The sequence below is a fragment of the Chiloscyllium punctatum genome, chromosome 36 (genome assembly GCF_047496795.1).
Source record: "Chiloscyllium punctatum isolate Juve2018m chromosome 36, sChiPun1.3, whole genome shotgun sequence".
In the NCBI taxonomy this organism is placed as follows: Eukaryota; Metazoa; Chordata; class Chondrichthyes; order Orectolobiformes; family Hemiscylliidae; genus Chiloscyllium; species Chiloscyllium punctatum.
The window spans coordinates 59469044-59494947 of NC_092774.1; the positions used below are offsets into that span (position 1 = coordinate 59469044).

General features: G+C 45.8%; 1 protein-coding gene and 1 long non-coding RNA gene across 2 annotated transcripts in view; one reads left to right on the plus strand and one right to left on the minus strand.

The window, feature by feature from the left end:
- The window catches only part of LOC140460550 (uncharacterized), a 197900-nt gene that overhangs the window by 50764 nt on the left and 121232 nt on the right, over window positions 1-25904 (plus strand). The gene's annotated exons all lie outside the window — the stretch shown is intronic.
- On the minus strand, window positions 696-25860 carry LOC140460552 (uncharacterized). The gene is made up of 5 exons (XR_011954187.1): window positions 25535-25860; window positions 18415-18519; window positions 12901-13005; window positions 7383-7487; window positions 696-1294 (listed from the first exon to the last, which is right to left on the minus strand). It is a non-coding gene; the product is annotated as an uncharacterized lncRNA (long non-coding RNA).

Consider the following 25904-nt stretch of genomic DNA (forward strand, 5'->3'; position numbering starts at 1 on the left):
CAGGTCAGGCAGCGTCCGAGGAGCAGGAAAATCGACATTTCGGGCAAGGTTGATTTTCCTGCTCCTTGGATGCTGCCTGACCTGCTGCGCTCATTTCTGACAGCTTCCTGGACGATGTTTCCAATGTTGTGTATTGGTTCCAGCAGTCACTGAGTAGCCAGTATTGTTAGAAATTGTAAATTTTTCAGGAGTGCAGGTACTGCATCATCCCATTGTCATTATACAGTTTCCTGGTAGCACTGGGAGGTGTGGGCTGTGTCCACTGGAAACGATGTGGAGCTGCCGGTGTTGGACTGGGGTGGATAAAGTTAAAAATCTCAGAACACCAGGTTATAGTCCAACTGGTTTATTTGGAAGCACGAGCTTTCGGAGCGCTGCTTGGCATGTTTGTGGAACAGGATCATCAGATAGAACCACCCGATGAAGGAGCAGCGCTCCGAAAGCTAATGCTTGCAAATGAGCCTGTTGGAGTATCACCTGGTGTTGTGTGAATTTTAACTTTGCACACCCCAGTCCAACACCGGCAACGCCAAACCGGGTACATAGTTCTTTGAAAGTTGCATAATTGGGAGACAGGGTGGTGAAAGTGACGTTCAGCACACTTGCCTTCATTGTTCGCACCGTTCAGTGTAGGAGTTGGGACATCATGTTGAGGTTGTACAGGATATTGGTGAGACCACTTTTAGAGTGCTGAGTACACTTTTGGTCGCCCTATTAACGACCACAGGTTGACAGGTTACTTTATTTCGATTTATAAAATCATGGGTGGTGCAGGAAAGGTAAATATCACAGGGGGGAAATGGTGAATCTGCCCTTTTTTACTTAAATTCTAAAATGTCCAAATACCATCAGTGACAGCAGCGTCGCCAGAGAGAATAATGCTCATGCTCCTCGCTGCACACAACACACGCTTCGCGACTTCCTTTTGGTGGGCCACTCAGAAGCCCTGGAGGACCGGAAGCGGACTGGTCCTCCTGCCAATCAGAGCCTTCCTGTTGTCTGAATGCAGAAGTTGGAACACTAGCTTCGGAAGCTGCTGCTGCTCTCCCTGAATGAAGATCGAGTTTGCTCCAGGCTGCAACCTCCTTACTCCGTCGGTACGCTACTCTCTTTATCAACTCCTTTTTCATTTTTTTTCATGCTGGGCTTCAATTTTTGACTTGCAGCAACCGAACGGAAAAGGAAATTAATCCACGGAGTAGACAGAATCAGGAAAAGGTTTTCATAAACAGGAAGTGGTTCATGTATGGAATGAATGTCCAGAGGAAGTCGTCGATGCACGTATAGATGCAACCTTTAAAAGACATTTGGATAAGTACATGAATAGGGAAGGTGCGGAGGGATATGGGGCAAACACCAGCAAGTGGCACTAGTTTAGGTTGAGAACATAGCACGGAATACTTCGACTGAAGGGTCAGTTTCAGTGCTGTCTGACTGTAACTGTTCTGTTGTGGTCTGAAAATCATTTTCTTGCCTTTACTTTAAACGTTGTTACTATACTTGCGTCCAACACATAAACCACTCAAACAAAGCCACCTCATGTACACAACATAAAAATCTACACTTTAATATTCAAAAATCAGATGAACTCAGCCTTGAATATATTCAATGACCCCCCTAACTGCAGGAGGACATCCCCACTTCTAATATATCACTTGCCTTGCTGATTGCTTGCTGCACCTGTCTGACAACTGGCAGTGACTGGTGTAGAAGGACGCTGAGGCCCCTTTGTCCATCCACACATCATTCCTGATGAAGGGCTCATGCCTGAAATGTCAACTCTCCCGCTCCTCAGATGCTGCCTGTCCTGCCGTGCTTTTCGAGCACCACACTCTTAGACTCTGATTCCAGCATCTGCAGGTCTCACTTTCTGTACATCGGATGCTGAGGGTTAACCTTTATAAGGGTCAGTGAGTCAATACCCAAGGTTTTTTCACCAGGAGAGGAGTTTCCAGAACTAAAATGCATAGCTTTTAGGTGAGTGGGGAAAGGGACATGAGGGGCAACCTTTTCACACAGAGTGGTACATTTATAGAACTGTCAGAAGAAGTGGTGGAGGCTGGAACAAGTGCAACGTTTAAAACCCATCTTGATGTGTAAATGAATAGGAAAAGTATGGAGGGATATGGGCCATGTGTAGACAATTGAGACAAGATTAGTTTAGGATATCTGGTCGACACTGACGAGCTGGGCTGAAGGGTCTTTTTCTGTGCTGTAATACTCAAATCAACTTCAGTGAATGCAGAAGCATGGTTGGACTTTCAGAGCAGCTTTCCAAGATGTTTTGCCCTTACTGGGAGCAAAAGAGGTTATAATGAAGTCTTTCATTTATGAGACAGCAACTGAGTAAGGGAGTACATCTGAGATTTTGGTGCACAGTGGAAATTCATTGCACTGTGGGGATGAAGCCATACCCTATCCAATCATTTCTGCTAGTGAATGAGACAAGGCCTCAAGGTGAGGGGGAGTAAGTTTAGGACAGTGATGAGGAAGAACTGTTTTTCCCAGAGAGTAGTCAATCTACGGAATTTTACCCACCTAACCCACACATCCCTGGACACTGTGGGCAATTTAGCATGGCCAATCCAAATCAAGGCCGGTGAGTAATGTAGTGATGTGGAAAATGAACATCAGAGAACATAGAAAGGGACAAGGAGAGTAAATATACCAGCAATCAAAACTAGATTCTAAAGATCACAAAAATTAAAACTAAAAATTGTGTGCCTGAATGTGTGCTGCATTGTAACAAAATTGACTGCACACATTGAAGAGAATAATTATGATCTGAGACTCCTGACAGAGGCATGACTTCAGGATGACAAGGATTAGATCCTGAACATAGAGACATTAGTTAAATGGGAAGCAAGGTAAAGTTAAAGGTAGAGGGTTGGCACTGCTAATCAAAGCACTGATCACAGGGTGGTCTGGTGTCAGCTTGGGTTTCAGGCCCTGATTTCTCTGTCCTCTGTTGATCGCCCTGTTCCCACAGACTAAGATGTCGATCTGTTCTCAGCTCTGAAAGAAGTAAACCAGAAACAGGGGTCTCCCAGGAATCTTACACTGCCCTACTTGAGGAATTCTGTCACCCTTACATCTATTAGTACCCAGCTATGATTTACAATAACATTTACACCAACAGAAATAAAGCATCTGTTATCAAATAGGCATAGAGCACAGAAATAGACTTTTTCTCCATCTCATGCACACATGAGATAGATCATCCACGGGGGTGAGTTTGTATTTGCAGCATGACGTTTGCAAATACATTCTACTTTGCTCAAAGACTGCACAATCTGCAGGCAGTCAATACATGTAATATTTTGTAAATTCCACTTTGACAATAGATAATGGGCCCACTACTTTTTGTCATTTATATAAATGATTTGGATGTGAGCATAAGTGGTATAGTTAGTAAGTTTGCTGATGACACCAAAATTGGAGATGTAGTGGACAGCGAAGGAGGTTACCTCAGATTACAATGGGATCTTGATCAGATGGGCCAATGGGCTGAGAAGTGGCAAATGGAGTTTAATTTAGATAAATGTGAGGTGCTGCATTTTGGGAAAGCAAATCTTAGCAGGACTTGTACACTTAATGGTAAGGTCGCAGGGAGTGTTGCTGAACAAAGAGATCTTGGAGTGCAGGTTCATAGCTCCTTGAAAATGCAGTCACAGGTCAATAGGAAGCATTTGGAAAAGCTTTCCTTTATTGGTCAGAGTATTGAGTACAGGAGTTAGGAGGTCAGGTTGCGGTTTACTGGACATTGGTTCGGTCGGTGTGGAGTTTTTGGGCCGAGTGGCCTGCTTCCATACTGTGGGGATTCTCTGAAGAGGAACGGACTTTTGCAAACTATGCAAGGCAAAGCAGGCATGTTGCGAGGGCTTGCTGCTGGCCTTGCCCCGCCTCTTGCTCCTTCCCCCTCTTGCCCACCCCTTGTTGGCGTCACAATGGCCCTGTGAATTTCGGAGTGAAGGTTGCTCCCTCTGGGCAACTCTTCATCCTGGGAGGGAGAGAGAGGGGGAAGGGTGGGGCGATGTCTGTTCACTTGATGCAACTGGAGTGAATTCAGGGAGGGAGCAGACTCTGAAAACTCAGATATGTGTCTTAATTACTCGGCTGAGGAGGGATGGAAGGATAAAGGAGGTGGAGTAGATCTCTTTTCTGTTTTTACTTTGTCTTTTCTTTTCTACCCTGGTCTGAAAGTGTTGACTTTTGTAATCTCTTTTTACAGAGTATTTGAAGATCTGAAGACAGAAGTTTCAAGATTAACAGATGAAGGGCTGAGGACTGAAATGTCGACTCTCCTGCTCCTCGGATGCTGCCTGACCTGCTGTGTTTTTTCAGCGTTGCACATTTCAACACCGACTCTCCAATGTCTGCAGTCCTCACTTTGACGTCTGACTGTCACTCAATCCATCGGGACAGCAAGGATTTTGGGCTATGATTCTGTGAAAAGTAGCAAAGCTTTTTGGTTCCAGTTTGACTGTTTTCAGCATCAGTGGGACTGAATGAAGACCCTACTGTTGCAGTGCACTGTGTGTGGAGCCTGAAACAGTTATACGGCCTGGACAGAGGAATTCACGGCGTGGAGGGGCTCTATACGTGTTCGTGTGCAGCAGAAGCTTCAGCCATGGAAAAACCAGAGGAATCCCACCCCGTGGAGAAAAGATGGAAGTATGTCGACTGCGGGAAATGGTGAGAAACTTAATAAAGCCAAAGCACAAAGGGATCTGGGAGTGCTAGTCGAGGATTCTCGAAAGGTAAACATGCAGGTTGAGTCTGTGATTAAGAAAGCGAATGCAATGCTGTCTCTTATCTCAAGAGGGTTGGAATATAAAAGCAGAGATGTACTACTAAGACTTTATAAAGCTCTGGTTAGGCCCCATTTGGAGTACTGTGTCCAGTTTTGGTCCCCACACCTCAGGAAGGACATTCTGGCACTGGAACGTGTCCAGCGGAGATTCACACGGATGATCCCTGGAATGACAGGTCTAGCATATGAGGAACGGCTGAGGATACTGGGATTGTATTCGTTGGAGTTTAGAAGATTAAGGGGAGATCTAATAGAGACGTACAAAATAATACACGGCTTTGAAAAGGTGGATGCTAGAAAATTGTTTCTGTTAGGCGAGGAGACTAGGGCCCGTGGACACAGCCTTAGAATTAGAGGGGGTCATTTCAGAACGGAAATGCGGAGACATTTCTTCAGCCAGAGAGTGGTGGGCCTGTGGAATTCATTGCCACGGAGTGCAGTGGAAGCCAGGACGCTAAATGTCTTCAAGGCCGAGATTGATAGGTTCTTGTTGTCTAGAGGAATTAAGGGCTACGGGGAGAACGCTGGCAAGTGGAGCTGAAATGCGCATCAGCCATGATTGAATGGCGGAGTGGACTTGATGGGCCGAATGGCCTTACTTCCTCCTATGTCTTATGGTCTTATGGGAAAGGCTTCCGTGTCCCATCTGCCCTGGAGACTCATTGGCGCAGTCACACCAGGGAGAGGCCATTCTCCTACCTCAGGTGCAGGAAGACCTTCAGCACTTCATCCCCTCTGCTGGCCCCACCAGCAGGTCCACACGGGGGAAGAGGCCCTTCAGCTGCCCAGAGTGCGGGAAGGGCTTTACCCAGTCCTCCCACCTGCGGAAGCACCAGCGAGTTCACTTGCCACTGCAGGGGGATTGAAGGAGCGACGGCTCAGTGCCATAATCAACTGGACTGTCAACCCAGTTTAGGGGACTCCCGGGTTTGAATCCCACTGTGGCAGATGGCGGAATTGGAATATGGTCAGAAATCTGGAGTTCGGAATCTATCGTTGAAACCATTTTCAGGGGATGGAGGGAGGTGTGGTGGTGGGAGAAAACCCCTATCCGATTCACTAACATCCTTTTTAGTGAAGGAAACTGCCATTGGGGGAAAAAGAATCACTCAGTCATCCCAACTGCATCCTTTACCCAGTCTGGCCTACGTGTGACTCCAGACACGCAGCAGTGTGGTTGACTCTACACTGCCCCAGAACAGGCAAATGCACGGAGAGAAGCTTACTTGGAGACATGATATGGGTTCAAATTGCTGAGTGAGGCAGTATTTCCTATGGGTTATGGTTGTACCAAGGATCCAATTCCAAAGGATTCCTGCTGCGCTTTTCCAGCAACACATTTTCAGCTCTGATCTCCAGCATCTGCAGTCCTCACTTTCTCCTCCAATTACAAAGGGACAACTCTGTACTGACCAATAGTTAAGGAAGTGAGATGGCAGGTGGGATGGGGCAGGAGTGTATGCGCTTTGATCTTGAGCTGTTTAAAAACAAAATCAACTACTCTTTCTCTGCCTTTTTGCTGGTGGGGATCTGAAGCTGTAACAAACTTGGGTCACAATAAAGGTTACTTGAACATACTGCCAGGCTCAGGCTCTCATCGAAAGCTTTGCGCTCCAAGCGGTTTTTGTTTTAAAGCTGCTCATTTCTTGCAGCCTCCTGCATTGAGTTTCCAATGTCGTGTATCAGATGAAGCAGTGAATTACTAGCTAATATTGTTAGAAATTGTAAATTTTTCAGGAGTGCAGGCACTGCATCGTTTTATCGGCAGATTATTGGAGGACGGCGAGGTGTGGGATGTGTTCACTAGAAACGAGGTGGTGGAGGTGCTGGTGTTGGACTAAGTTGGACAAAGTTTAAAAATCACAACACTGGGTTATAATTCAACAGGTTAATTTGGAATCACTACTTCATCGGGTAGATGTGGTGCAGGATCAGAAGACACAGTTTACACTAAAAGGTCACAGTGTCATGCAACTGATTTGATATATTTATCAAATGTACATTGCTGTTAAGTCTTTCATCTTTTAGAATGGGTTGCAGGTTTTAGTTCATTAATGCGTACATCCCAGAGCTACTATTAAGTCATATTCTAGAGATCATTTAAGGTTTTTTTTTAAACTGGTGACATCTCAGCCCAGACAATGCATGAAAGGTGTGTCAGTATCACAATCTTAAATCAGACTGGTTCTTTTTCCAAACTAGGAATTTATAAAATATTACATGGATTGACTACCTGCATGTTGTGCGCTTCTTCTGCAAAATTGAATATATCTGCAAATTCAAATTCACCCCATCGTTATATGTATGTGTGTATGAGAGAGAGTGCATGTGTGATGGAGGAGAAGCCTGAGAGAGGGTAAGTGTGTTGGTGGGGGTGGGGGGGGGGGGGGCGTGGAGAGGGGGTGTGTGTATGAAAGGGGTATAGATAAAAGTGAGGGGTTGCATTTTCCTAAAATAAGGAAGGGTAGGGCTTGTACAGAGGGATATGGGGTGGGGTTCAGGTACATACTTCATTGAAAGTTGCAGCACTGGTTGGAAGGGTGCTTCAGAAGGCATTCAGCACACTTACCATTTGTTCACACCCCATTGAATAAAGGAGCTAGGACATCACGTTGAAGTTGTACAGGATGTTGGTGAGGCCACTTGTAGAGTATTGAGAACGCTTCTGGTGGCCCTGTAATAGGAAGAATACTATTACAGAGGGTTCAGTAAAGATTTACCAGGATATTACCAAGACTGGAGGGTTTGAGTTATAAGGAGAGGCTGAGACTCTTTTCACTGGAGCACAGGAGGTTGAGGGGTGACCTCATTTGAGATTTATAAAATGAGGGTTATAGGGAAGATGCACATCAAAAATAACGAGGAGCGTGCGCGGTTATGCCAAGTGACGAAGGGAGAAATCGTGGCAATTGGACACTTTAAATCCGTCAGGAACAGCATCTCCATACAGCATAGTGCGCATGTCAGGTGAGGTGCCAGAAGACTGGAGGTTGGCTAACGTAGTGCCACTGTTTAAGAAGGGTGGTAAGGACAAGCCAGGGAACTATAGACCAGTGAGCCTGATGTCGATGGTGGGCACGTTGTTGGAGCGAATCCTGAGGGACAGGATGTACATGTATTTGAAACGGTAAGGACTGATTAGGGATAGTTAATGTGGCTTTGTGCGTGGGAAATCATGTCTCACAAACTTGATTGAGTTTTTTGAGGAAGGCAGAGCAGTAGATGTGATCTATACGGACTTCAGTAAGGCGTTCAACAAGGTTCCACATGGGAGACTAATTAGCAAGGTTAAATCAAGGCCGGTGAGTAATGTAATGATGTGGAAAATGAACATCAGAGAACAATAGAAAGGGACAAGGAGAGTAAATATACCAGCAATCAAAACTAGATTCTAAAGATCACAAAAATTAAAACTAAAAATTGTGTGTCTGAATGTGTGCTGCATTGTAACAAAATTGACTGCACACATTGAAGAGATTATGATCCGAGACTCCTTACAGTGGCATGGCTTCAGAATGACAAGGATTAGATCCTGAACATAGAGACATTAGTTAAATGGGAAGCAAGGTAAAGTTAAAGGTAGAGGGTTGGCACTGCTAATCAAAGCACTGATCACAGGGTGGTCGAGTGTCAGCTTGGGTTTCAGGCCCTGATTTCTCTGTCCTCTGTTGATCACCCTGTTCCCACAGACTAAGATGTTGATCTGTTCTCAGCTCTTAAAGAAGTAAACCAGAAACAGGGGTCTCCCAGGAATCTTACAGTGCCCTACTTGAGGAATTCTGTCACCCTTACATCTATTAGTACCCAGCTATGATTTACAATAACATTTACACCAACAGAAATAAAGCATCTGTTATCAAATAGGCATAGAGCACAGAAATAGACTTTTTCTCCATCTCATGCACACATGAGATAGATCATCCACGGGGGTGAGTTTGTATTTGCAGCATGACGTTTGCAAATACATTCTACTTTGCTCAAAGACTGCACAATCTGCAGGCAGTCAATACATGTAATATTTTGAAAATTCCACTTTTACAATAGATAATGGGCCCACTACTTTTTGTCATTTATATAAATGATTTGGATGTGAGCATAAGTGGTATAGTTAGTAAGTTTGCTGATGACACCAAAATTGGAGATGTAGTGGACAGCGAAGGAGGTTACCTCAGATTACAATGGGATCTTGATCAGATGGGCCAATGGGCTGAGAAGTGGCAAATGGAGTTTAATTTAGATAAATGTGAGGTGCTGCATTTTGGGAAAGCAAATCTTAGCAGGACTTATACACTTAATGGTAAGGTCGCAGGGAGTGTTGCTGAACAAAGAGATCTTGGAGTGCAGGTTCATAGCTCCTTGAAAATGCAGTCACAGGTCAATAGGAAGCATTTGGAAAAGCTTTCCTTTATTGGTCAGAGTATTGAGTACAGGAGTTAGGAGGTCAGGTTGCGGTTTACTGGACATTGGTTCGGTCGGTGTGGAGTTTTTGGGCCGAGTGGCCTGCTTCCATACTGTGGGGATTCTCTGAAGAGGAACGGACTTTTGCAAACTGTGCAAGGCAAAGCAGGCATGTTGCGAGGGCTTGCTGCTGGCCTTGCCCCGCCTCTTGCTCCTTCCCCCTCTTGCCCACCCCTTGTTGGCGTCACAATGGCCCTGTGAATTTCGGAGTGAAGGTTGCTCCCTCTGGGCAACTCTTCATCCTGGGAGGGAGAGAGAGGGGGAAGGGTGGGGCGATGTCTGTTCACTTGATGCAACTGGAGTGAATTCAGGGAGGGAGCAGACTCTGAAAACTCAGATATGTGTCTTAATTACTCGGCTGAGGAGGGATGGAAGGATAAAGGAGGTGGAGTAGATCTCTTTTCTGTTCTTACTTTGTCTTTTCTTTTCTACCCTGGTCTGAAAGTGTTGACTTTTGTAATCTCTTTTTACAGAGAATTTGAAGATCTGAAGACAGAAGTTTCAAGATTAACAGATGAAGGGCTGAGGACTGAAATGTCGACTCTCCTGCTCCTCGGATGCTGCCTGACCTGCTGTGTTTTTTCAGCGTTGCACATTTCAACACTGACTCTCCAATGTCTGCAGTCCTCACTTTGACGTCTGACTGTCACTCAATCCATTGGGACAGCAAGGATTTTGGGCTATGATTCTGTGAAAAGTAGCAAAGCTTTTTGGTTCCAGTCTGACTGTTTTCAGCATCAGTGGGACTGAATGAAGACCCTACTGTTGCAGTGCACTGTGTGTGGAGCCTGAAACAGTTATACGGCCTGGACAGAGGAATTCACGGCGTGGAGGGGCTCTATACGTGTTCGTGTGCAGCAGAAGCTTCAGCCATGGAAAAACCAGAGGAATCCCACCCCGTGGAGAAAAGATGGAAGTATGTCGACTGCGGGAAATGGTGAGAAACTTAATAAAGCCAAAGCACAAAGGGATCTGGGAGTGCTAGTCGAGGATTCTCGAAAGGTAAACATGCAGGTTGAGTCTGTGATTAAGAAAGCGAATGCAATGCTGTCTCTTATCTCAAGAGGGTTGGAATATAAAAGCAGAGATGTACTACTAAGACTTTATAAAGCTCTGGTTAGGCCCCATTTGGAGTACTGTGTCCAGTTTTGGTCCCCACACCTCAGGAAGGACATTCTGGCACTGGAACGTGTCCAGCGGAGATTCACACGGATGATCCCTGGAATGACAGGTCTAGCATATGAGGAACGGCTGAGGATACTGGGATTGTATTCGTTGGAGTTTAGAAGATTAAGGGGAGATCTAATAGAGACGTACAAAATAATACACGGCTTTGAAAAGGTGGATGCTAGAAAATTGTTTCTGTTAGGCGAGGAGACTAGGGCCCGTGGACACAGCCTTAGAATTAGAGGGGGTCATTTCAGAACGGAAATGCGGAGACATTTCTTCAGCCAGAGAGTGGTGGGCCTGTGGAATTCATTGCCACGGAGTGCAGTGGAAGCCAGGACGCTAAATGTCTTCAAGGCCGAGATTGATAGGTTCTTGTTGTCTAGAGGAATTAAGGGCTACGGGGAGAACGCTGGCAAGTGGAGCTGAAATGCGCATCAGCCATGATTGAATGGCGGAGTGGACTTGATGGGCCGAATGGCCTTACTTCCTCCTATGTCTTATGGTCTTATGGGAAAGGCTTCCGTGTCCCATCTGCCCTGGAGACTCATTGGCGCAGTCACACCAGGGAGAGGCCATTCTCCTACCTCAGGTGCAGGAAGACCTTCAGCACTTCATCCCCTCTGCTGGCCCCACCAGCAGGTCCACACGGGGGAAGAGGCCCTTCAGCTGCCCAGAGTGCGGGAAGGGCTTTACCCAGTCCTCCCACCTGCGGAAGCACCAGCGAGTTCACTTGCCACTGCAGGGGGATTGAAGGAGCGACGGCTCAGTGCCATAATCAACTGGACTGTCAACCCAGTTTAGGGGACTCCCGGGTTTGAATCCCACTGTGGCAGATGGCGGAATTGGAATATGGTCAGAAATCTGGAGTTCGGAATCTATCGTTGAAACCATTTTCAGGGGATGGAGGGAGGTGTGGTGGTGGGAGAAAACCCCTATCCGATTCACTAACATCCTTTTTAGTGAAGGAAACTGCCATTGGGGGAAAAAGAATCACTCAGTCATCCCAACTGCATCCTTTACCCAGTCTGGCCTACGTGTGACTCCAGACACGCAGCAGTGTGGTTGACTCTACACTGCCCCAGAACAGGCAAATGCACGGAGAGAAGCTTACTTGGAGACATGATATGGGTTCAAATTGCTGAGTGAGGCAGTATTTCCTATGGGTTATGGTTGTACCAAGGATCCAATTCCAAAGGATTCCTGCTGCGCTTTTCCAGCAACACATTTTCAGCTCTGATCTCCAGCATCTGCAGTCCTCACTTTCTCCTCCAATTACAAAGGGACAACTCTGTACTGACCAATAGTTAAGGAAGTGAGATGGCAGGTGGGATGGGGCAGGAGTGTATGCGCTTTGATCTTGAGCTGTTTAAAAACAAAATCAACTACTCTTTCTCTGCCTTTTTGCTGGTGGGGATCTGAAGCTGTAACAAACTTGGGTCACAATAAAGGTTACTTGAACATACTGCCAGGCTCAGGCTCTCATCGAAAGCTTTGCGCTCCAAGCGGTTTTTGTTTTAAAGCTGCTCATTTCTTGCAGCCTCCTGCATTGAGTTTCCAATGTCGTGTATCAGATGAAGCAGTGAATTACTAGCTAATATTGTTAGAAATTGTAAATTTTTCAGGAGTGCAGGCACTGCATCGTTTTATCGGCAGATTATTGGAGGACGGCGAGGTGTGGGATGTGTTCACTAGAAACGAGGTGGTGGAGGTGCTGGTGTTGGACTAAGTTGGACAAAGTTTAAAAATCACAACACTGGGTTATAATTCAACAGGTTAATTTGGAATCACTACTTCATCGGGTAGATGTGGTGCAGGATCAGAAGACACAGTTTACACTAAAAGGTCACAGTGTCATGCAACTGATTTGATATATTTATCAAATGTACATTGCTGTTAAGTCTTTCATCTTTTAGAATGGGTTGCAGGTTTTAGTTCATTAATGCGTACATCCCAGAGCTACTATTAAGTCATATTCTAGAGATCATTTAAGGTTTTTTTTTAAACTGGTGACATCTCAGCCCAGACAATGCATGAAAGGTGTGTCAGTATCACAATCTTAAATCAGACTGGTTCTTTTTCCAAACTAGGAATTTATAAAATATTACATGGATTGACTACCTGCATGTTGTGCGCTTCTTCTGCAAAATTGAATATATCTGCAAATTCAAATTCACCCCATCGTTATATGTGTGTGTGTATGAGAGAGAGTGCATGTGTGATGGAGGAGAAGCCTGAGAGAGGGTAAGTGTGTTGGTGGGGGTGGGGGGGGGGGGGGGGGGCGTGGAGAGGGGGTGTGTGTATGAAAGGGGTATAGATAAAAGTGAGGGGTTGCATTTTCCTAAAATAAGGAAGGGTAGGGCTTGTACAGAGGGATATGGGGGTGGGGTTCAGGTACATACTTCATTGAAAGTTGCAGCACTGGTTGGAAGGGTGCTTCAGAAGGCATTCAGCACACTTACCATTTGTTCACACCCCATTGAATAAAGGAGCTAGGACATCACGTTGAAGTTGTACAGGATGTTGGTGAGGCCACTTGTAGAGTATTGAGAACGCTTCTGGTGGCCCTGTAATAGGAAGAATACTATTACAGAGGGTTCAGTAAAGATTTACCAGGATATTACCAAGACTGGAGGGTTTGAGTTATAAGGAGAGGCTGAGACTCTTTTCACTGGAGCACAGGAGGTTGAGGGGTGACCTCATTTGAGATTTATAAAATGAGGGTTATAGGGAAGATGAACATCAAAAATAACGAGGAGCGTGCGCGGTTATGCCAAGTGACGAAGGGAGAAATCGTGGCAATTGGACACTTTAAATCCGTCAGGAACAGCATCTCCATACAGCATAGTGCGCATGTCAGGTGAGGTGCCAGAAGACTGGAGGTTGGCTAACGTAGTGCCACTGTTTAAGAAGGGTGGTAAGGACAAGCCAGGGAACTATAGACCAGTGAGCCTGATGTCGATGGTGGGCACGTTGTTGGAGGGAATCCTGAGGGACAGGATGGACATGTATTTGAAACGGTAAGGACTGATTAGGGATAGTTAATGTGGCTTTGTGCGTGGGAAATCATGTCTCACAAACTTGATTGAGTTTTTTGAGGAAGGCAGAGCAGTAGATGTGATCTATACGGACTTCAGTAAGGCGTTCAACAAGGTTCCACATGGGAGACTAATTAGCAAGGTTAAATCAAGGCCGGTGAGTAATGTAATGATGTGGAAAATGAACATCAGAGAACAATAGAAAGGGACAAGGAGAGTAAATATACCAGCAATCAAAACTAGATTCTAAAGATCACAAAAATTAAAACTAAAAATTGTGTGTCTGAATGTGTGCTGCATTGTAACAAAATTGACTGCACACATTGAAGAGATTATGATCCGAGACTCCTTACAGTGGCATGGCTTCAGAATGACAAGGATTAGATCCTGAACATAGAGACATTAGTTAAATGGGAAGCAAGGTAAAGTTAAAGGTAGAGGGTTGGCACTGCTAATCAAAGCACTGATCACAGGGTGGTCGAGTGTCAGCTTGGGTTTCAGGCCCTGATTTCTCTGTCCTCTGTTGATCGCCCTGTTCCCACAGACTAAGATGTTGATCTGTTCTCAGCTCTTAAAGAAGTAAACCAGAAACAGGGGTCTCCCAGGAATCTTACAGTGCCCTACTTGAGGAATTCTGTCACCCTTACATCTATTAGTACCCAGCTATGATTTACAATAACATTTACACCAACAGAAATAAAGCATCTGTTATCAAATAGGCATAGAGCACAGAAATAGACTTTTTCTCCATCTCATGCACACATGAGATAGATCATCCACGGGGGTGAGTTTGTATTTGCAGCATGACGTTTGCAAATACATTCTACTTTGCTCAAAGACTGCACAATCTGCAGGCAGTCAATACATGTAATATTTTGAAAATTCCACTTTTACAATAGATAATGGGCCCACTACTTTTTGTCATTTATATAAATGATTTGGATGTGAGCATAAGTGGTATAGTTAGTAAGTTTGCTGATGACACCAAAATTGGAGATGTAGTGGACAGCGAAGGAGGTTACCTCAGATTACAATGGGATCTTGATCAGATGGGCCAATGGGCTGAGAAGTGGCAAATGGAGTTTAATTTAGATAAATGTGAGGTGCTGCATTTTGGGAAAGCAAATCTTAGCAGGACTTGTACACTTAAATGTAAGGTCGCAGGGAGTGTTGCTGAACAAAGAGATCTTGGAGTGCAGGTTCATAGCTCCTTGAAAATGCAGTCACAGGTCAATAGGAAGCATTTGGAAAAGCTTTCCTTTATTGGTCAGAGTATTGAGTACAGGAGTTAGGAGGTCAGGTTGCGGTTTACTGGACATTGGTTCGGTCGGTGTGGAGTTTTTGGGCCGAGTGGCCTGCTTCCATACTGTGGGGATTCTCTGAAGAGGAACGGACTTTTGCAAACTGTGCAAGGCAAAGCAGGCATGTTGCGAGGGCTTGCTGCTGGCCTTGCCCCGCCTCTTGCTCCTTCCCCCTCTTGCCCACCCCTTGTTGGCGTCACAATGGCCCTGTGAATTTCGGAGTGAAGGTTGCTCCCTCTGGGCAACTCTTCATCCTGGGAGGGAGAGAGAGGGGGAAGGGTGGGGCGATGTCTGTTCACTTGATGCAACTGGAGTGAATTCAGGGAGGGAGCAGACTCTGAAAACTCAGATATGTGTCTTAATTACTCGGCTGAGGAGGGATGGAAGGATAAAGGAGGTGGAGTAGATCTCTTTTCTGTTCTTACTTTGTCTTTTCTTTTCTACCCTGGTCTGAAAGTGTTGACTTTTGTAATCTCTTTTTACAGAGTATTTGAAGATCTGAAGACAGAAGTTTCAAGATTAACAGATGAAGGGCTGAGGACTGAAATGTCGACTCTCCTGCTCCTCGGATGCTGCCTGACCTGCTGTGTTTTTTCAGCGTTGCACATTTCAACACTGACTCTCCAATGTCTGCAGTCCTCACTTTGACGTCTGACTGTCACTCAATCCATTGGGACAGCAAGGATTTTGGGCTATGATTCTGTGAAAAGTAGCAAAACTTTTTGGTTCCAGTCTGACTGTTTTCAGCATCAGTGGGACTAAATGAAGACCCTACTGTTGCAGTGCACTGTGTGTGGAGCCTGAAACAGTTATACGGCCTGGACAGAGGAATTCACGGCGTGGAGGGGCTCTATACGTGTTCGTGTGCAGCAGAAGCTTCAGCCATGGAAAAACCAGAGGAATCCCACCCCGTGGAGAAAAGATGGAAGTATGTCGACTGCGGGAAATGGTGAGAAACTTAATAAAGCCAAAGCACAAAGGGATCTGGGAGTGCTAGTCGAGGATTCTCGAAAGGTAAACATGCAGGTTGAGTCTGTGATTAAGAAAGCGAATGCAATGCTGTCTCTTATCTCAAGAGGGTTGGAATATAAAAGCAGAGATGTACTACTAAGACTTTATAAAGCTCTGGTTAGGCCCCATTTGGAGTACTGTGTCCAGTTTTGGTCCCCACACCTCAGGAAGGACATTCTGGCACTGGAACGTGTCCAGCGGAGATTCACACGGATGATCCCTGGAATGACAGGTCTAGCATATGAGGAACGGCTGAGGATACTGGGATTGTATTCGTTGGAGTTTAGAAGATTAAGGGGAGATCTAATAGAGACGTACAAAATAATACACGGCTTTGAAAAGGTGGATGCTAGAAAATTGTTTCTGTTAGGCGAGGAGACTAGGGCCCGTGGACACAGCCTTAGAATTAGAGGGGGTCATTTCAGAACGGAAATGCGGAGACATTTCTTCAGCCAGAGAGTGGTGGGCCTGTGGAATTCATTGCCACGGAGTGCAGTGGAAGCCAGGACGCTAAATGTCTTCAAGGCCGAGATTGATAGGTTCTTGTTGTCTAGAGGAATTAAGGGCTACGGGGAGAACGCTGGCAAGTGGAGCTGAAATGCGCATCAGCCATGATTGAATGGCGGAGTGGACTTGATGGGCCGAATGGCCTTACTTCCTCCTATGTCTTATGGTCTTATGGGAAAGGCTTCCGTGTCCCATCTGCCCTGGAGACTCATTGGCGCAGTCACACCAGGGAGAGGCCATTCTCCTACCTCAGGTGCAGGAAGACCTTCAGCACTTCATCCCCTCTGCTGGCCCCACCAGCAGGTCCACACGGGGGAAGAGGCCCTTCAGCTGCCCAGAGTGCGGGAAGGGCTTTACCCAGTCCTCCCACCTGCGGAAGCACCAGCGAGTTCACTTGCCACTGCAGGGGGATTGAAGGAGCGACGGCTCAGTGCCATAATCAACTGGACTGTCAACCCAGTTTAGGGGACTCCCGGGTTTGAATCCCACTGTGGCAGATGGCGGAATTGGAATATGGTCAGAAATCTGGAGTTCGGAATCTATCGTTGAAACCATTTTCAGGGGATGGAGGGAGGTGTGGTGGTGGGAGAAAACCCCTATCCGATTCACTAACATCCTTTTTAGTGAAGGAAACTGCCATTGGGGGAAAAAGAATCACTCAGTCATCCCAACTGCATCCTTTACCCAGTCTGGCCTACGTGTGACTCCAGACACGCAGCAGTGTGGTTGACTCTACACTGCCCCAGAACAGGCAAATGCACGGAGAGAAGCTTACTTGGAGACATGATATGGGTTCAAATTGCTGAGTGAGGCAGTATTTCCTATGGGTTATGGTTGTACCAAGGATCCAATTCCAAAGGATTCCTGCTGCGCTTTTCCAGCAACACATTTTCAGCTCTGATCTCCAGCATCTGCAGTCCTCACTTTCTCCTCCAATTACAAAGGGACAACTCTGTACTGACCAATAGTTAAGGAAGTGAGATGGCAGGTGGGATGGGGCAGGAGTGTATGCGCTTTGATCTTGAGCTGTTTAAAAACAAAATCAACTACTCTTTCTCTGCCTTTTTGCTGGTGGGGATCTGAAGCTGTAACAAACTTGGGTCACAATAAAGGTTACTTGAACATACTGCCAGGCTCAGGCTCTCATCGAAAGCTTTGCGCTCCAAGCGGTTTTTGTTTTAAAGCTGCTCATTTCTTGCAGCCTCCTGCATTGAGTTTCCAATGTCGTGTATCAGATGAAGCAGTGAATTACTAGCTAATATTGTTAGAAATTGTAAATTTTTCAGGAGTGCAGGCACTGCATCGTTTTATCGGCAGATTATTGGAGGACGGCGAGGTGTGGGATGTGTTCACTAGAAACGAGGTGGTGGAGGTGCTGGTGTTGGACTAAGTTGGACAAAGTTTAAAAATCACAACACTGGGTTATAATTCAACAGGTTAATTTGGAATCACTACTTCATCGGGTAGATGTGGTGCAGGATCAGAAGACACAGTTTACACTAAAAGGTCACAGTGTCATGCAACTGATTTGATATATTTATCAAATGTACATTGCTGTTAAGTCTTTCATCTTTTAGAATGGGTTGCAGGTTTTAGTTCATTAATGCGTACATCCCAGAGCTACTATTAAGTCATATTCTAGAGATCATTTAAGGTTTTTTTTTAAACTGGTGACATCTCAGCCCAGACAATGCATGAAAGGTGTGTCAGTATCACAATCTTAAATCAGACTGGTTCTTTTTCCAAACTAGGAATTTATAAAATATTACATGGATTGACTACCTGCATGTTGTGCGCTTCTTCTGCAAAATTGAATATATCTGCAAATTCAAATTCACCCCATCGTTATATGTATGTGTGTATGAGAGAGAGTGCATGTGTGATGGAGGAGAAGCCTGAGAGAGGGTAAGTGTGTTGGTGGGGGTGGGGGGGGGGGGGGGCGTGGAGAGGGGGTGTGTGTATGAAAGGGGTATAGATAAAAGTGAGGGGTTGCATTTTCCTAAAATAAGGAAGGGTAGGGCTTGTACAGAGGGATATGGGGTGGGGTTCAGGTACATACTTCATTGAAAGTTGCAGCACTGGTTGGAAGGGTGCTTCAGAAGGCATTCAGCACACTTACCATTTGTTCACACCCCATTGAATAAAGGAGCTAGGACATCACGTTGAAGTTGTACAGGATGTTGGTGAGGCCACTTGTAGAGTATTGAGAACGCTTCTGGTGGCCCTGTAATAGGAAGAATACTATTACAGAGGGTTCAGTAAAGATTTACCAGGATATTACCAAGACTGGAGGGTTTGAGTTATAAGGAGAGGCTGAGACTCTTTTCACTGGAGCACAGGAGGTTGAGGGGTGACCTCATTTGAGATTTATAAAATGAGGGTTATAGGGAAGATGCACATCAAAAATAACGAGGAGCGTGCGCGGTTATGCCAAGTGACGAAGGGAGAAATCGTGGCAATTGGACACTTTAAATCCGTCAGGAACAGCATCTCCATACAGCATAGTGCGCATGTCAGGTGAGGTGCCAGAAGACTGGAGGTTGGCTAACGTAGTGCCACTGTTTAAGAAGGGTATTAAGGACAAGCCAGGGAACTATAGACCAGTGAGCCTGATGTCGATGGTGGGCACATTGTTGGAGGGAATCCTGAGGGACAGGATGGACATGTATTTGAAACGGTAAGGACTGATTAGGGATAGTTAATGTGGCTTTGTGCGTGGGAAATCATGTCTCACAAACTTGATTGAGTTTTTTGAGGAAGGCAGAGCAGTAGATGTGATCTATACGGACTTCAGTAAGGCGTTCAACAAGGTTCCACATGGGAGACTAATTAGCAAGGTTAGATCTCACGGAATACAGGGAGAACTAGCCATTTGGATACAGAACTGGCTGAAAAGGTAGAAGACAGAGGGTGGTGGTGGAGGATTGTTTTTCAGACTGGAGGATCTCCACTGTGGACCAGTGGAGTGCCAGAAGGATCGGTGCTGGGTCCTCTACTTTTTGTCATTTACATAAATGATTTGGATGCGAGTATAAGAGGTACAGTTAGTAGGTTTGCAAATGACACCAAAATTGGAGGTGTAGTGGACAGCGAAGGGGGTTACCTCAGATTACAACAGGATCTTGACCAGATGGGCCAATGAGCAGAGAAGTGGCAAATGCAGTTTAATTAAAAAAAATAGGAGGTGCTGTGTTTTGGGAAAGCAAATCTTAGCAGGATCTTATACACATAATGATAAGGTCCTAGGGAGTGTTGCTGAACAAAGACACCTTGGAGTGCAGGTTCATAGCTCCTTGGAAGTGGAGTCACAGGTAGATAAGATAGTGAAGGCGGCATTTGGTATGCTTTCTTTTATTGGTCAGAATATTGAGTACAGGAGTTGGGAGGTCATGTGGCAGCTGTACAGGTCATTGGTTAGGCCACTGTTGGAATATTGCGTGCAATTCTGGTCTCCTTTCTATTGGAAACCTGTTGTGAAACTTGAAAGCATTCAGAAAAATTTACAAGGATGTTGCCAGGGTTAGAGGATTTGCAGTAGAGGGAGAGGCTGAACAGGCTGGGCTGTTTTCCCTGGAGTGTCAGAGGCTGAGGGGTGACATTATAGAGGTTTACAAAATTATGAGGGGCATGGATAAGATAAATAGACAAAGTCTTTTCCCTTGGGTTGGGAGTCCAGAACGAGAGGGCATAGATATAGGATGAGAGGGGAAAGACATAAAATAGACCTATGGGGCAAGGTTTTCACACAGAGGTGGTACGTGTATGGAACGAGCTGCCAGATGAAGTGGTGAAGGCTGGTACAATTGCAACATTTAAGAGGCATTTGGATGGGTATATGAATAGGAAAGGTTTGGAGGGATATGGGCCCGGTGTTGAGGGGTGGGACTAGATTGGGTTGGGATATCTGGTCAGCATGGAAAAGTTGGACCGAAGGGTCGGTTTCCATGCCATACATCTCTATTACTCTATGCTGGTTCAGCAAAAGCCGAACATGCTCTTCGCTGTCTGCAGAAACAGCGTGAACCCTTCTTCAAATGGACCAATAAGAAGTCAGACAAGGAGCCTGATCCTCCTGCCAATCAGAGCCCTCACTATTTTCTGAATGCAGAAGGTGGACCATGAGCTTCTGAAGCTGCTGCTGCTCCTCCTCCTCCTCCTCCTCTCCGAATGAAGATCAAGCTTGACCTCAGACTGCAACTTCCTTCCTCTATCCACCATCTGAGAGTACAGCACTCTCTTTTCTCACCCTCTTTTCCGTTTCATTTTTTTCATTCTAGGGTTAAATTGTTGACTTGCAGCAAATGAAAAGAAAGCAAGTGAATCCAGGGAGGGGACAGAGTCGGGAAACGTTGGTCCAGGTCTGTGTCTCAATTGGCAAACGCAGTCCCACAGTGTGAAGTTATAGTCTCGGTTATGAAAAAGTAACTGCCGAAAGGAGGTGTGTTGTTTAAATGGTGATATATTGGGATGTGGAGAAAGTGAGGACTGCAGATCCTGGAGATCAGAGTTGAAAAGTGTGGCACTGGAAAAACACAGGAGGTCAGACAGCATCCAAGGAGCAGGAGAATCGACGTTTCAGGCATGAGCCCTGTATCAGGAATGATGTGTGGATGTAAAAAGTGGCCTCAGCATCCTTCCACACCAGTCACCGCCAGTTGTCAGACAGATACAGCAAGTAATCAGCAAGGCAAGAGGTGTATTAGTGAGAGGAATTGAGTTCAGAAGTCACCCTGCAGTTAGGGGATCATTGAATATATTCAAGGCTGAGTTCATCTGATTTTAGAACAACAAAGAAGTGGATGTTTCTGGGGGAAGGCAAGTAAAATGATTTTAAGACCAGTACAGAACAGTTATTGAGTCATACAGCACAGAAACAGACCCTTCAACCCAACTAGCCCATGCTGACTATATTCACAAACTAAACTAGTCCCACCTGCCTGTGTTTGGCCCATATTCCTCTGAACCTTTCCTATTCATGTACTTATCCAAATGTCTTTTAAACGTTGTTACTCAACCTGCATCCACCATTTCCTCTGGACATTCATTCCACACACAAACCACTCAAAAAAAAGGTGTTCCTCATGTGTTTTTAAATCTTTCTCCTCTCACCTTACAGCACAGGAACAGGCCCTTCAGCCCTCCAAGGCTATGCTGATCGAGATCCTCTAAGTAAACCTGCTGCCTATTTTCTAAGGATCTGTATCCCTCTGCTCCTTGCCCATTCATGTATCTGTCTAGATACATCTTAAATGCGCTATCGATCCCACCCCTACTGCCTCCGCTGGCGATGCATTCGAGGCGCCCACCACCCTCTGTGTGAAGAATTTTCCACGTATATCTCCCTCAAACCTTTCCCCTCTTACTTTGAACTCGTGACCCCTAGTAATTAAGTCTTCCCCTCTGGGGGAAAAAAATTCTTCCTATCCACCCCTATTTACAACCCTCATGGTTTTATAGGCCTCAATCAAGTACCCCCTCCCCCCCAAACCTCCTCCTCTTCCCAACTCTCCAATCTATATTCTGCTGTATCGTCTGACAGTCCCCTTCACTATCTGATCGTCCATCAATCTGAGTGTCATCTGCAAACTTGTTAATGAGGCACCCGACACCTTCACCTTTCAACCTCCTGTGCTCCAGTGAAAAAAGTCCCAGCCTACCCTTCAATAGGTGTGAATTCTGTCTGGGTCCCAATGTCAAGTCAGCCTGACATTTTTGATAGAAAAGCTCTGCATTTAAATTACGTTCTTGAGAAAGTTACTTGAAACAGGTTCTGGGATTAACATACCAAAGAACAGAACCCAATTCTAAAAGTTGGAAGATTTAATTTAAATTGTTTAATGTATCACATCTCCATAACACTGGACTCCTTTAGTCTAATCATGATCTTATTCTCCACAACCACCTGATTAAGGAGCAGCACTCGGCAGCACTGCTGTCTCACAGTGAAGAGACCCAGATTCAATTCCCGCCTCGGGCAACTGTCAATGTGTGTTTTGCACATTCTCCCCGTGTCTGTGTGGGTTTCCTCCGAGTGCTCCGGTTTCCTCCCACTGTCCAAAGATGTGCAGGTTAGGTGAACTGACCATGCTAAATTGCCCGTAGTGTTAGGTGCAAGGGTAAATGTAGGGGAATGGGTCTGGGTGGATTGCTGGGAGGGTCGGTGTGGACTTGTTGGGCTGAAGGTCCTGTTCCACACTAAGTAATAAAATCTAAAATAAATCTAATCACTCTGAAAGCTAGTGCTTCCAAACAAACCACGTTATGGCAGCAGCGGGAGGTGTGGGCTATATTCACTAAAAACAATGAAGCAGTTAGGTAACACACTATAACATGACCTCCCAACTCCTGAACTCAATGCTCTGAGCAATCAAGGAAAGCAAACTAAACGCCTTCTTCACTATTGTGTCCACCTGAGACTCCACTTTCAAGGAACTATGAACCTGCACTCCAAGGTCTCTCTATTCTGCAACACTTCCCTTAACTGTGTCAGTCCTGCATGAATTGCTTGACCAAAATGTAAACCTCTGATTTCTCTAAATTAAACTCCAATTGACTCTCTTTGGCTCATCAGTCGATCCCATAAATTCTAATTTATAGTGAACTATTTCCTCTCTTATTCCCTGGAAGCTGAAAACCTCCATCCCACACTCTCTCCCTCTGTTTTCACTTTACTGAAAGCGGAAGAACGGGATTGAGAAACTGAGCAGCCACGATTGAATGGAATGAGCAAACCTGATGGGCTGAATGGCCTAATTTCTGCTCCTACGTCTTGTGTGGTCTGTTGCTGTCCTGGACACTGAGAATTGGGACTAGCATTGAACAGATCATGACTGGATATGGATCTACCTTCATCTGGGCAGATATGCTGGGACTTTTTCACTGGACCATAGGAAGTGGAGAGGTAACCTTATCGAGGTTTATAAAATCACAAGGGGAGAGATGAGGAGAACAGTGGGTGTCCTTCCCCTAGGGTGGGGGTTTCAAGATTAGGGAACAAATTTTTGACGGTGAGAGAGGAGAAAGAGATTTTCAAAAAAAAGGTCGATGGGCACAATTTTTTTAGACAGAGTGGTTCACGTGTGGACTGAATGTCTAGAAGAAGTGGTGGATGCAGGTACAGTAACAACGTTTAAAAGACATTTGGATAAGTACATGAATAGGAAAGGTTCAGAGGAATATGGGCCAAACACAGGCAGGTGGGACTAGTTTAGTTTGTGAATATAGTCAGTATGGACTAGTTGGACTGAAGGGTCTGTTTCTGTGCTTGTGCTGTATGGCTCTGTAACTCGGTCCTATACTAGTCTTATAACCATTTTCTTGCCTTCCCCATAAACATCCATAAAAGGCCAAGTGGACTTCCCAGTCTCAACCCATTTTAAAGCCCTTTCCCACTCCCTTTCTGACATAACCATCTTTGGCTTCCTCCATTACCACAACAAACCAAACCACAAATTGGAGAAACAAAACCTCATCTTCCGTCCGAGCAGTCCACAGCCCGGAGAACTCAACACTGAGTTGTTCAGTTTCAAATAACCCCCCTTTCCATCACAAACTCCCTTCCCAGGCCCTCCCCCTCCTTTCTAACTCCTCCCTGACACCAACTAGATTCCTTCCTCCCATTCACCAACCAGGTCGTACCCTCTACCTGTCTCCACCTATCCCCACTTCATCACCCTGCACCCAGCACACCCTTGTTCCACAGCTCTCCCTATACCCACCCCCAGTCCTGAACAAGGGGTGCACCAGATACCTCGACTTCTCCACCTCCTGATACTGCCTGGCTTGCTGCGTTCTTCCAATCTCCTGCCTATCTATTTTGCCAATTGAGACAAAGGCCTAGACTAACTTTTCCAAGTCTGTCCCATCGCTGGATTCACTCCTATTCCTTTCAGTTGCTCCAAGTCAACAATTGTTCCCTAGAATGAAACGTAAATGGAAAAGGGGGTGAGAAAAGAGTGCCGTACTCACAGATGTTGGACAGAGGAAGGAAGTTGCAGTCTGAGGTGAAGCTCAATCTTCATTGAGAGAGAGGAGGAGCAGGAGCTTCAGAACCTCATGGCCCAACGTCCGCATTCACCAATAGGGGAGCTCTGAATGGCAGGAGGACAAGTCTCCTTCTGGTCCTCCAGTGCTCCTTATTTGTCCAACAAAAGTAGGTTTTGCCCCTTTTCTGCCGACAATGAGGAACATGCCCAATGTTTTGGTGACACTGGTGCCCTGCTTGTTGACATTGAGGAGTTTACACAATATGCTCTGTGGCGATCCTGGTGTTATTGACAGATCTTAAATGTCTATCGGAGAACAAAAAGGGTAGAGCCATAATTATTTTCCCCATGTGGCTTGATATTTTATTGCTTTTGCATTTGTGTGGCTGCTCAATGTTTTTATGTCTTTTTCGCAGTGTTGGGGGTGAGATTCACAACTAGAGGGCATAGGTTTAGGGTAAGAGCAGAAAGATATAAAAGGTACCTAAGGGGCAACATTTCCATGCAGAGGGTGGTGCATGTATGGAATGAGCTGCCAGAGGAAGTAGTGGAAGCCGGTATAATTACAGCATTTAAAAGGCATCTGGATGGGTATATGAATAGGAAAGGTTTAGAGGGATATGAGCCAAGTACTGACAAATGCGACAAGATTAATTTAGGATATCTGGTTGGCATGGACATGTTGGACCGAATGGGCCTGTTTCCGTGCTGTACATCTCTATGACTCTAAATAATAAAAAGTATATTTTACCAAATAACAAACTATACCCAGTTAAAAATCACACAACACCAGTTTATAGTCCAACAGGTTTAATTGGAAGCACACTAGCTTTCAGAGCGACACTCCTTCATCAGGTGATTAAACCTGTTGGACTATAAACTGGTGTTGTGTGATTTTTAACTTTGTACACCCCAGTCCAACACCGGCATCTCCAAATCATAACTATATCCATATTAACAAGGTTTAGTACACCACACACTTGACCAACCATTCTCAACAGGTCCTGCCCCTTCAATGACTGAGGAACATAGACATGCTAGTACATAATCTCCTTCACTAGTATTTACACACTACCCTAGGGAATTGCACAAGTAACAGCAAAGAGTAAACAGCACAAGGATTAAACAAACAGTGAGGGGTAAACAGCACAAGCCCCAGTAAAATCAGATGTAAAGTGAGTGTAAAATGTGACTATGACAGGACAGGCCCCACATTCCTTCCCCTCCGTCCCCCCCCCCCACAACCTGCCTCACCTTTCACCTCCCGGGCCCAGTACCTTCCAGGTGGCCCCAGAGTTGACACAGGGGCCGCCCCACGACCAGTAGAACTCCACCACCCAGGCGGCCGACGGGTTCCCAAACAGGCCCTTAACCCCATCCGCCTCCAGAATGGTCACCGGCTCCTACCTGCTGTACAGCCGGGCGGTGTGGCCGTGACACAGCAGCTGCACCAGGAAGGCGGCGGTGCCCAGTGACGGGTGTCTGCCCCGGGCCGCACGGCGCCATTTTCCTAACGGCCGCCCCTTCCCCGCTCGAGCGACTTCTCCTCCCAACCGCCTTCACCCCCGCGTGACGTCAGCTCAGGGGGATGGGCGGGGCCGGGGAGCCTCACCGTCACCAAGTA